Source organism: Arachis hypogaea, chromosome 11 (genome assembly GCF_003086295.3).
Source record: "Arachis hypogaea cultivar Tifrunner chromosome 11, arahy.Tifrunner.gnm2.J5K5, whole genome shotgun sequence".
NCBI lineage: Eukaryota > Viridiplantae > Streptophyta > Magnoliopsida > Fabales > Fabaceae > Arachis > Arachis hypogaea.
The window spans coordinates 87,344,146-87,357,341 of NC_092046.1; the positions used below are offsets into that span (position 1 = coordinate 87,344,146).

Sequence of the window (13,196 nt, forward strand, 5' to 3'; positions counted from 1 at the left end):
CTTGAAACACCTATCCCAAGGCCATTACCACCTAATACAAGCTTCAAGTGGGTACAATCCTTAACCTTTATCTTTACTTTTCCACTTGAATATGGTTTGCTTGAAACAGATGGCCAGCTTAGAGCTCTCTGCGGCTTTAAGAGTAAGAGGGAAATAGCTCGCACTCAGAGCTGTTGCACAAGGTTCAATAAGGTTCTACGCTTCAACTCGAAATGCACGGATTGGCATCATGTTCAATCGAATGGATCTCGGAAAACATTTGGTTATCTTGGTGAGAATCTAATTCCTAAACCGCCCAGATGGAAAAATATAGATCAAGACGAAGGCGGATTTAAAAGCAAAGTTTGGGATCCTGGAATCTATTCTGACATTTGTCACCCCGGGAGCCTAAGAATCTGTTTGAAGCTGCTCAGAAGCCTTACATGCCTAGTTTGGGACCTCGGAGGTTGTTGGCATTCCAAGCATTGGTGGAGATTTCTGGATGAATTTAAGCATAATCCACCATATCAGGAAGCTCATCCAATGTCCAACTTAAGGACTTTAACTAAAAGTGCTAGGTGGGAGACAACCCACCATGGTATGGTCGTCTCTTTTTTAATTTTATTCCGTGTTATTTATTTTTATTCTTTTTCAATTGAACCTGAATATTATTCATTAGCATTGCATACTGCATGATTGCATAATTACATATATATATATATATATATAAAAAGGGCGTGCGATGCGACCGCATTGCTCATGCGATCGCGTCAGTTGAGAAAACCACCTCCCACGCGTCCGCGTCATTCAAGCGGCCGCGTGATCTGGAGATCGGCGTAAAGATCCAACGCCCAGAAAGTTGGGCAAGAATCGTGCGGCTGTTGTGGTTTTCGCACAAAACAAACCACGCGGTCGCGTCCCTGATGCGATCGCATCACTTGCACAACACCCAAGCCACGCGATAGCGTGAGCGACGCATTCGTGTTGTGCGGATATCATGACACCCCAGTGGAGACAGAGAGTTGCGCTGAAACGACGCTGGAATTGTGCGTTTAGCACAATTTTCAGCGACGCGATCGCTTGCCTCACGCGATCGCGTCATTCATCCTTTTACCCATTCCATGCGATCGCGCCACCCACGCGATCACGTCAACCCCCATTCCACCCCAGCCACGCGACCGCGTGCCCCACGCGAACGCGTGGATTCAAATTTATTAACCCCCTCGGTGACGCGAAACCCTACCCTGTCGCGCCCCCCCAACCCCTTTCTTCTTCCTCTTCTATGCAACCCCCCCCCCCCCCTCTTTGCCCCTCGCCACCTCAACCACCTCCACCGGCCGCACCACCGTCGACCAACTAGCCACGACCGTGACGCCACCACCCCCTTCTTCCTTCCCTCTCTTTTTTCTCTTTCTCTTCTCTTCTTCCCTCCACCACCGCTGCCACCGCCGCGCCCAGCCACAGCCACCAAGCCACCATCACCACTGCTCCACCCACCACCAACACCCTCACCCCTTCCCTTCCTTCCCCCTTAACCCGTATCCCTCCCATTACCCCAAACAGTAACCCCTGCCACCGGACAGCCGTTCACCGCCGCGCTAATCGCCATCACCGCCGCGTCAGCCACCACCGCAACCACCCCCCCAGCCATCTCTCAGTCCCTTAGCTTAGTTCATACTCCTACCAGGTTCCGCCAAATGCCACTCTTTCAATTCGTAGTTAATTGCATATTTTTCCGTTTATGTTCAGAATTAGGCTAGTTAGATATGCATGTTGTAGTGGATTCTAGGTGGTTAGGTAGCCTAGGATGTGGTTAGTGGATTTAGGCCTGTTTAATTGCGCTGTTCTTACTACTTGTTTTATAATTTTTGTAAATCTGCTGTTGCTATGATCTAAGTATTGTTCATATGATGTTCTTACTGTTCCTGCTGCTATTGCGACTGCTCTTTCATGTTCATATTATTTATATCTATTTGCAGTTTATTTTAGTTTATATGAACTATTCTGCTTGCTGTTTATTTTCTGGGAACATCCAATTTTAGCCGGAATGCTGCCCAATTTTCTGTAAATCATTTTGATTCTCATTCATGTCTTGGTTTTGGCATTTTCAATTTTGCTTTCTTTCACTTTCACCAAACCAATTCATGAATGCACGGGCCAGCATTCTTATTCCTTTTGTTTCCCGGGTTTATAAATCACATTATTGATGATTTGATTTCAAATTTTCGTTATTGGTATATCTATATGAATCATCAACACCTTGATTTCCTTGCTTAAATATGAGTTGTCTGTTGCTTCAAATTGTGATATTCTTGTTACTTAGAAACCAATCATCATGCCACTTACCTTAACTTTCTTTTTACTAACTCACCGATTTATTATTTCTAACCTTTTTTTCAATTTAAAACCACTTTTAACTTTCTAACAACCCCCTCTGCTTTTTGACTCACTTTTCACTTTTACTTTTTAACTCAAAGCATGTTTATGGTTTTTCCTAATTAACATCAATTCTATTACTTTTTGGATTGGAATTTCTCATCTCAGCTTTTTAATTCTGAACCAATCCAAAATGCATAATTATTCAACTCATTTCATTATTCTACTGCTCCTTTGCCACTACGTGCTTATTTTGTTATTTGCCTACTTGTTTTTCTGTTTTTATCATATCATAGATTTCTGTTTTTCAGGATGTCTGACACTCAAAGAAAAGGAAAAGGAAAGGCAACAACTGGCAAACGGAAAAGAGGAGAATCCTCTATGTCCATCGTAGACATCATGCATGATGACTCCTGGCGGGAGAAACACTTTACTCCGCAGGAGAAGGCCGACCAGCTACTCCCTGCCACTGATCCCACTAAGTTTGCAAACAGATATTGCGAGTTGAAGTATCCAGTGTTTGCAACCTCCAGGAACCTGTACTTGGAGCGGACTCTAAAAGTTCTGGAAGAACTCCAGCAATACACCTCCGATCAGATCAAACAAAGAGGCTGGTTCTTCCTGGAGAGAAACTTGACAAAGGTCAATGCTTCTTGGGTAAAAGAGTTTTACTGCAATTACTTCAAAACTTCCCTAGATGCAGTGAACCTAAGAGGGAAGCAGATACTGGTCACTGAAGAGGCCATTGAGGACATTCTGAAGCTTCAACCTAAATTCGATCAGCTCGATGGTTACCAAAAGGCTGAGGAGAACATGCGATGTATGAGGTTTGACTGGGATGCGGTCAAGGCAAGGATAGCCCTTGACCCGACTATCCCATGGGTCATGGGTCAGAACACCACCATGCCTAAGGGAATTCAAAATTTTTAAGAATGAATTCTAGTGTTTCATGAAGCATGTGAAGCCTGGCCGGCTGTAAAGCCATGTCTAAATTTATTTGGACTGAGGCTTGCAATTTGTTATCAAGAGCAAGCTAGTTGTTGCTAATCAACCTGCTGCTGATCCTCAATCACCTGCTGAAGCTTGGCTGGCCATTGGCCATGTCTAGTGTTTTGGACCGGAGCTTTCATTGAAAGCTTGGCTGGCTAGTGAGCCATGTCTAATTCCTGGACTGAAGCTTTAGACTAAGAATGCAAGATTCCTGGAATTCATGTTAAAAATTTTGGAATCCTTATTTTTTCTTTTTCAATTAATTCTCGAAAAAAATACAAAAAAATTAGAAAATCATAAAAATCAAAAATATTTTTGTGTTTCTTGTTTAAGTCTTGAGTCATATCATAAGTTTGGTGTCAATTGCATATGCATCTTGCATTTTTCGAAAATTCATGCATTCATAGTGTTCTTCATGATCTTCAAGTTGTTCTTGGTAAGTCTTCTTGTTTGATCTCGATGTTTTCGTGTTTTGCATCTTTAGTTGTTTTTCATGTGCATTTTTCGTTTCTTAGAGTCTAAACGTGAAAGATTTCTAAGTTTGGTGTCTTACATGTTTTCTTTGCATTAAAAATTTTTCAGAATTGTGTCTATGATGTTCATCTTGACATTCAAAGTGTTCTTGGTGTTCATCTTGACATTCATAGCATTATTGCATGCATTCATTGTTTTGATCTAAAAAAAAATTCATGCATTGCATAATTTTCATGTTTTTCATAAAAAAATTTCAAAAATAAAAAAAAAATATCTTTCCCTTTTTCTCTCATCAAATTCGAAAATTTGGATTGACTTTTTCAAAAAAATTTTAAAATCAAGTTGTTTCTTATGAGTCAAATCAAATTTTCAATTTGAAAATCTTATCTTTTTCAAAATCTTTTTCAAAATTCAAATCTTTTTTAAAATTCATGGTTATTTTCGAAAATTCCAAAAAAATAATTTTCAAAAACCTTTTTCTTATTTTTATACCAAATTTTCGAAAATAACATAATCAATTAATGTTTTGATTCAAAAATTTGAAGTTTGTTACTTGCTTGTTAAGAAAGATTCAAACTTTAAGTTCTAGAATCATATCTTGTGATTTCTTATGAATCAAGTCATTAATTGAGATTTTAAAAATCAAATCTTTTTAAAAATTAGTTTCTAAAATATCTTCTTATCTTAAAACTTAATTTTCGAAAATTACTAACAAATTTTCGAAAAAAAAAAAAAAAAACCATTTTCAAAAATCACTAACTCTTTTTCAAAATAATTTTCGAAAATTATCCCTCCCCCATCCTATTCTATTTATTCATTCATATCCTAACATCTCATCTCACATCTCTTCCATCCGTACAGTTGTGTTTCTTCCTTTACATCACATTCTTTGTCTCCCCCTCTTTTCTTCCACTCACAAAGGGATCCCTATACTGTGGTATAAAGGATCTCTATTATTATTATTATTTTTCTGTGCCTTCTTCTTTGTCATATGAGCAGGAGCAAGGATAAGAACATTCTTGTGGAAGTAGATCCAGAACCTGAAAGGACTCTGAAGAGAAAATTAAGAGAAGCTAAAATACAACAATCCAGAGATAACCTTTCAGAAATTTTCGAACAGGCAGAGGAGATGGCAGCCGAAAATAATAACAATGCAAGGAGAATGCTTGGTGACTTTACTGCACCTAATTCCAATTTACATGGAAGAAGCATCTCCATTCCTGCCATTGGAGCAAACAACTTTGAGCTGAAACCTCAATTAGTTTCTCTGATGCAGCAGAACTGCAAGTTTCATGGACTTCCATCTGAAGATCCTTTTCAGTTCTTAACTGAATTCTTGCAGATATGTGATACTGTTAAGACTAATGGAGTAGATCCTGAAGTCTACAGGCTCATGCTTTTCCCTTTTGATGTAAGAGACAGAGCTAGATTATGGTTGGATTCTCAACCCAAAGACAGCCTGAACTCTTGGGATAAGCTGGTCACGGCTTTCTTAGCCAAGTACTTTCCTCCTCAAAAGCTGAGCAAGCTTAGAGCTGATGTTCAAACCTTCAGACAGAAAGAAGGTGAATCCCTCTATGAAGCTTGGGAAAGATACAAACAGTTGACCAAAAAGTGTCCTTCTGACATGCTTTCAGAATTGACCATCCTGGATATATTCTATGATGGTTTATCTGAGCTATCAAAGATGTCACTGGACACTTCTGCAGGTGGATCCATTCACCTAAAGAAAACGTCTGCAGAAGCTCAAGAACTCATTGACATGGTTGCTAATAACCAGTTCATGTACACTTCTGAAAGGAATCCTGTGAGTAATGGGATTCCTATGAAGAAGGGAGTTCTTGAGGTTGATATTCTGAATGCCATATTGGCTTAGAATAAAATATTGACTCAGCAAGTCAATATGATTTCTCAGAGTCTGCATGGAATGCAAGCTGCATCCAACAGTACTCAAGAGGCATCTTCTGAAGAAGAAGCTTATGATCCTGAGAACCATGCAATAGCAGAGGTAAATTACTTAGGTGAACCTTATGGAAACACCTATAACTCAACATGGAGAAATCATCCAAATTTCTCATGGAAGGATCAAAAGCCCCAACAAGGCTTTAATAATGGTGGAAGAAACAGGTTTAACAATAATAAACCTTTTCCATCATCAACTCAGCAACAGACAGAGAACTCTGAACAAAATGCTTCTAATTTAGCAAATCTAGTCTCTGATCTATCTAAGGCCACTGTAAGTTTCATGAATGAAACAAGGTCTTCCATTAGAAATCTGGAAGCACAAGTGGGCCAGCTGAGTAAAAGGATCACTGAAATCCCTCCTAGTATTCTCCCAAGCAATACAGAAGAGAACCCAAAAGCAGAGTGCAAGGCCATTGACATAAGCGCCATGGCCGAACCTGTAAGGGAAGGAGAGGACGTGAATCCCAAGGAGGAAGACCTCCTGGGACGTCCAGTGATCAATAAGGAGCTTCCCTCTGAGGAATCAAAGGACTCTGAGGCTCATCTAGCGACCATAGAGATTCCATTGAACCTCCTTATGCCCTTCATGAGCTCTGATGAGTATTCCTCTTCTGAAGAGAATGAGGATGTTACTGAAGAGCAAACTGCCAAGTTTCTTGGTGCAATCATGAAGCTGAATGCCAAATTATTTGGCATTGATACTTGGGAAGTTGAACCTCCCTTGTTTATCAATGAACTAAGTGATCTGGATCAACTGACATTGCCTCAGAAGAGACAGGATCCTGGAAAGTTCATAATACCCTGCACCATAGGCACCATGATCTTTAAGGCTCTATGTGACCTTGGTTCAGGAATAAACCTCATGCCCTTCTCTGTAATAGAGAAACTGGGAATCTATGGGGTGCAAGCTGCTAAAATCTCACTAGAGATGGCAGACAGCTCAAGAAAACAGGCTTATGGACAAGTAGAAGACGTTTTAGTAAAGGTTGAGGGCCTTTACATCCCTGCTGATTTCATAGTCTTGGATACTGGAAAGGAAGAGGATGAATCCATCATCCTAGGAAGACCTTTCCTGGCCACAGCAAGAGCTGTGATTGATGTTGACAGAGGTGAAATAGTCCTTCAATGGAATGAGAACTCCCTTGTATTCAAAACTCAAGGATTTTCCTCTGTAACCATGGAGAGGAAGCTTGAAAAGCTTCTCTCAAAGCAGAGTCAACCAGAGCCCCCACAGTCAAACTCTAAGTTTGGTGTTGGGAGGCCACAACCAAACTCTAAGTTTGGTGTTGAACTCCCATATCCAAACTCTAAGTTTGGTGTTGGAGAGTCTCAACAAAGCTCTGCACATCTGTGAGGCTCCATGAGAGCTCACTGTCAAGCTATTGACATTAAAGAAGCGCTTGTTGGGAGGCAACCCAATGTTTATCTAATTCTTATTTTTATTGTTTTTCATGTTTTCTTAGGTTCATGATCATGTGGAGTCACAAAATAAATATAAAAATTGAAAACAGAATCAAAAACAGCAGAAGAAAAATCACACCCTGGAGGAGCATCTGTCTGGCGTTCAGCGCCAGAACAGAGCATGGTTCTGGCGCTGAACGCCCAAAATGGGCAGCTTCTGGGCGCTGAACGCCAGAACAGGCATGGTTCTGGCGTTCAACGCCAGAAATGGCACACAAATGGGCGTTGAACGCCCAAAATGGCCACCAACCTGGCGCTGAACGCCCAGAGTTGGATACAAAGGCATTTTTACATGCCTAATGGGTGCAGGGATGTAAATCCTTGAAAACCTCAGGATCTGTGGACCCCACAGGATCCACTCAAGATCTGTGGACCCCACAGGATCCCCACCTACCTCCACTCACTTCTTCTCACCACTCTCTTTCACACAACCCCATAAACACTCTTACCCAAAAACCCTTCACCAATCACCTCAAACTCTCTTCCCCATCACCTCTTCACCACTCACATCCACCCACTCCTCCCAATAAACCTACCTCATAAACTCCACCTACCTTCAAAATTCAAAACCAATTTCCCACCCAAACCCACCCATATGGCCGAACCTTAACCCCCCCTCCATTTCCGATATAAAGACCTCCATTCTTCACTAAATTCACACAACACACCCCTCTACACTCTCCTTAGCCGAAACCACATCTCCCTCTCCCTCTCCATATTTCTTCTTCTTCTTCTTATATTCTTTTGTTTATTGCTCGAGGGCGAGCAATATTCTAAGTTTGGTGTGGTAAAAGCATAGCTTTTTTGTTTTTCCATTACCATTGATGGCACCCAAGACCGGAGAATCCTCTAGAAGAGGGAAAGGGAAGACAAAAGCTTCCACATCCGAGTCATAGGAGATGGAAAGGTTCATCTCCAAAGCCCATCAAGACCACTTCTATGATGTTGTGGCCAAGAAGAAGGTGATCCCCGAGGTCCCTTTCAAACTCAAAAGAAATGAGTATCTGGAGATCCGACATGAAATTCAAAGAAGAGGTTGGGAAGTTCTAACAAATCCCATCCAACAAGTCGGCATCCTAATGGTTCAAGAGTTCTATGCCAATGCATGGATCACCAAGAACCATGATCAAAGTAAGAACCCGGATCCAAAGAACTATGTTACAATGGTTCGGGGGAAATACTTAGATTTTAGTCCGGAGAATGTGAGGTTGGCGTTTGATGAGCGGATAATTTATACGCTTTTTGGCATTGTTTTTAGTATGTTTTTAGTAGGATCTAATCACTTTTAGGGATGTTTTCATTAGTTTTTATGTTAAATTCACATTTCTGGACTTTACTATGAGTTTGTGTGTTTTTCTGTGATTTCAGGTATTTTCTGGCTGAAATTGAGGGACTTGAGCAGAAATCAGATTCAAAGGTTGAAAAAGGACTGCTGATGCTGTTGGATTCTGACCTCCCTGCACTCAAAGTGGATTTTCTGGAGCTACAAAACTCGAAATGGCGGGCTTCCAATTGCTTTGGAAATAAGACATCCAGGGCTTTCCAGCAATATATAATAGTCCATACTTTGGCCAAGAATAGACGACGTAAACTGGCGTTCAACGCCAGCCTTCTGCCCAAATCTGGCGTCCAGCGCCAGAAAAGGATCCAAATCCAGAGTTGAACGCCCAAACTGGCACAGGAACTGGCGTTCAACTCCACAAAAGGCCTCTGCACGTGCTACACTCAAGCCCAAGCCCAAGCACACACCAAGTGGGCCCCGGAAGTGGATTTATGCATCAATTACTTACTCATGTAAACCCTAGTAGCTAGTTTATTATAAATAGGACCTTTTACTATTGTATTAGGCATCTTTTGATCATCTTAGGATCTTAAGATCATCTTTGATCAGTTGTATGCTATCTTAGATCACAATAGGGGGCTGGCCATCCCGGCCATGCCTGGACCTTCACTTATGTATTTTCATACGGTAGAGTTTCTGCACTCCATAGATTAAGGTGTGGAGCTCTGCTGTTCCTCAAAGATTAATGAAAGTACTACTATTTTCTATAAAATTAATCTTATTTCGCTTCTAAGATATCCATTCGCACCCAAGAACGTGATGAAGGTGATGATTATGTGTGACGCTCATCATCCTTCCCCCTTATGAACGCGTGCCTGACAAACACTTCTGTTCTACATGAATTAAGCTAGAATGAGTATCTCTTAGATCTCCTAACCAGAATCTTCGTGGCGTAAGCTAGAATGATGGCGGCATTCAAGAGAATCCGGAAGGTCTAAACCTTGTCTGTGGTATTCTGAGTAGGATTCAATGATTGAATGACTGTGACGAGCTTCAAACTCGCGAGTGCTGGGCGTTAGTGACAGACGCAAAAGGAGGGTGAATCCTATTCCAGCATGATCGAGAACCGACAGATGAATAGCCGTGCCGTGACAGGGTGCGTGAGCATATGATTCACTGAGAGGAGGGGATGTAGCCACTGACAACGGTGATGCCCTTGCATACAGCCAGCCATGGAAAGGAGTAAGACTGATTGGATGAAGATAGCAGGAAAGCAGAGGTTCAGAGGAACGAAAAGCATCTCCATTCGCTTATCTGAAATTCCTGCCAATGAATCTACATAAGTATCTCTATCCCTATTCTTTATGTTTTATTTACATAATATATTGTAGCCCATATGAGTCAACTTAACTGAGATTTACAAGGTGACCATAGCTTGCTTCATACCAACAATCTCCGTGGGATTCGACCCTTACTCACGTAAGGTATTACTTGGACGACCCAGTGCACTTGCTAGTTAGTTGTATCGAAGTTGTGACAATTATAAATTAAGATCAGAGCACTAAGCTTTGGAGCCATTACCAGGATTTGTTCGAGCCTGGAGATCACAATTTCGTGCACCAAGTTTTTGGCGCCGTTGCCAGGGATTGTTTGAGTTTTCGGCAAGCTTTTGGTCCGGTAACATCAGTGCCAGATTCCCTTTTGATCCAGCAACAACACCAAGTTTTTGGCGCCGTTGCCGGGGATTGATTGAGTTTGGACAACTGACGGCTCATCTTGTTGCTCAGATTGGGTAATTTTCTTTTCGTTTTCTTTTCAAAAATTTTTCAAAAATATTTTTCAAAATTTTCTCTTTTGTTTTCGAAAAAAAATAAAAATGTTTTCAAAAAAATTTTTATTCAAAATTTTTAAGAATGAATTCTAGTGTTTCATGATGATTTGTTGAATCCTGGCTGGCTGTAAGCCATGTCTAATCTTTTGGACTGGGGTTTCAACTTACCATCACAAAAGAAGAGATTCTCACACACTTAGTTATTCTATACTTGAAAAGTATCCATATCTGTTGAAGCTTGGCTGGCCATTGGCCATGTCTAGTGTTTTGGACTGGAGCTTTCTTTGAAAGCTTGGCTGGCTAGTGAGCCATGTCTAATTCCTGGACTGAAGCTTTAGACAAACATGGCAAGATTCCTGGAATTCATATTAAAAATTTTGGAATCCTTATTTTTCTTTTTCATATAATTTTCGAAAAATATAACATAAAAATCCAAAAAAAAAAAATTAGAAAATCATAAAAATCAAAAATACTTTTCTGTTTCTTGTTTGAGTCTTGAGTCATATCATAAGTTTGGTGTCAATTGCATATGCATCTTGCATTTTTCGAAAATATCATGCATTCATAGTGTTCTTCATGATCTTCAAGTTGTTCTTGGTAAGTCTTCTTGTTTGATCTTGATGATTTTTTGTTTTGTGTCTTTTCATGTTTATCATATGCATTCTTGAATTCTTAGTGCGCAAGCATTAAAGAATTCTAAGTTTGGTGTCTTGCATGTTTTCCTTGCATTAAAAATTTTTCAAAAATATGTTCTTGATGTTCATCATAATCTTCATAGTGTTCTTGGTGTTCATCTTGACATTCATAGCATTCTTGCATGCATCACATGTTTTGATCTAAAAATTTCATGCATTGCATCCTTTTAGTGTTTTTCTCTTGCATCATAAAAATTCAAAAATCAAAAAAATATCTTTCCCTTTTTCTCTCATCAAATTTGAAAATTTGGATTGACTTTTTCAAAAATTTTTTAAAATCAAGTTGTTGCCAATGAGTCAAATCAAATTTTCAATTTGAAAATCTTATCTTTTTCAAAATCTTTTTCAAAAATCAAATCTTTTTCAAAATTCTTAGTTATTTTCGAAAATTTCAAAAATATTTTTCAAAAATCTTTTTCTTATTTTTATACCAAATTTTTGAAAATAACATAATCAATTAATGTTTTGATTCAAAAATTTGAAGTTTGTTACTTGCTTGTTAAGAAAGATTCAAACTTTAAGTTCTAGAATCATATCTTGTGATTTCTTATGAATCAAGTCATTAATTGAGATCTTAAAAATCAAATCTTTTTCAAAAACTAATTTCTATCATATCTTTTCAAAAATATCTTCTTATCTTATCTTTTTCAAAAATATCTTTTCAAAATATCTTTTCTAACTTCCTAACTTCTTATCTTTTCAAAATTGGTTTCAACTAACTAACTAACTTTTTGTTTGTGTCTTAACTTTTTCAAAACCACCTAACTAACTCTCTCTCTCTCATTTTTCGAAAATACCTTCCTCCTTTTTCAAAATTTCTTTTTAATTTATTAATTATTTTAATTTTTAAAACTTAATTTTCGAAAATTACTAACAAATTTTCAAAAAAAAAAAAAAAAAAACCATTTTCAAAAATCACTAACTCTTTTTCAAAATAATTTTCGAAAATTATCCCTCCCCCATCCTATTCTATTTATTCATTCATATCCTAACATCTCATCTCACATCTCTTCCATTCGTACAGTTGCATTTCTTCCTTTACATCACATTCTTTGTCTCCCCCTTCTCTTCCACTCACAAAGGGATCCCTATACTGTGGTATAGAGGATCTCTATAATTATTATCATTTTTCTGGCCATTCTTCCTTGTCATATGAGCAGGAGCAAGGATAAGAACATTCTTGTGGAAGCAGATCTAGAACCTGAAAGGACTCTGAAGAGAAAATTAAGAGAAGCTAAAATACAACAATCCAGAGATAACCTTTCAGAAATTTTCGAACAGGCAGAGGAGATGGCAGCCGAAAATAATAATAATATAAGGAAGATGCTTGGTGACTTCACTGCACCTAATTCCAATTTACATGGAAGAAGCATCTCCATTCCTGCCATTGGAGCAAACAACTTTGAGCTGAAACCTCAATTAGTTTCTCTGATGCAGCAGAACTGCAAGTTTCATGGACTTCCATCTGAAGATCCTTTTCAGTTCTTAACTGAATTCTTGCAGATATGTGATACTGTTAAGACTAATGGAATAGATCCTGAAGTCTACAGGCTCATGCTTTTCCCTTTTGCTGTAAGAGACAGAGCTAGATTATGGTTGGATTCTCAACCTAAAGACAGCCTGAACTCTTGGGATAAGCTGGTCACGGCTTTCTTAGCCAAGTACTTTCCTCCTCAAAAGCTGAGCAAGCTTAGAGCTGATGTTCAAACCTTCAGACAGAAAGAAGGTGAATCCCTCTATGAAGCTTGGGAAAGATACAAACAGTTGACCAAAAAGTGTCCTTCTGACATGCTTTCAGAATGGACCATCCTAGATATATTCTATGATGGTTTATCTGAGCTATCAAAGATGTCACTGGACACTTCTGCAGGTGGATCCATTCACCTAAAGAAAACGCCTGCAGAAGCTCAAGAACTCATTGACATGGTTGCTAATAACCAGTTCATGTACACTTCTGAGAGGAATCCTGTGATTAATGGGACGCCTATGAAGAAGGGAGTTCTTGAAGTTGATACTCTGAATGCCATATTGGCTCAGAACAAAATATTGACTCAGCAAGTCAATATGATCTCTCAGAGTCTGCATGGAATGCAAGCTGCATCCAACAGTACTCAAGAGGCCTCTTCTGAAGAAGAAGCCTATG

At 39.3% G+C, this 13,196-nt stretch overlaps 2 non-coding genes across 2 annotated transcripts; both read right to left on the reverse strand.

Moving 5' to 3' along the window:
• Positions 1–5,344: 5,344 nt before the first annotated feature.
• On the reverse strand, positions 5,345–5,452 carry LOC112724623 (small nucleolar RNA R71). The gene has a single exon (XR_003163778.1). It is a non-coding gene; the product is annotated as a small nucleolar RNA R71 (small nucleolar RNA).
• Positions 5,453–12,739: 7,287 nt separating this feature from the next.
• On the reverse strand, positions 12,740–12,847 carry LOC112724624 (small nucleolar RNA R71). Its single transcript, XR_003163779.1, has one exon. It is a non-coding gene; the product is annotated as a small nucleolar RNA R71 (small nucleolar RNA).
• Positions 12,848–13,196: the final 349 nt, after the last annotated feature.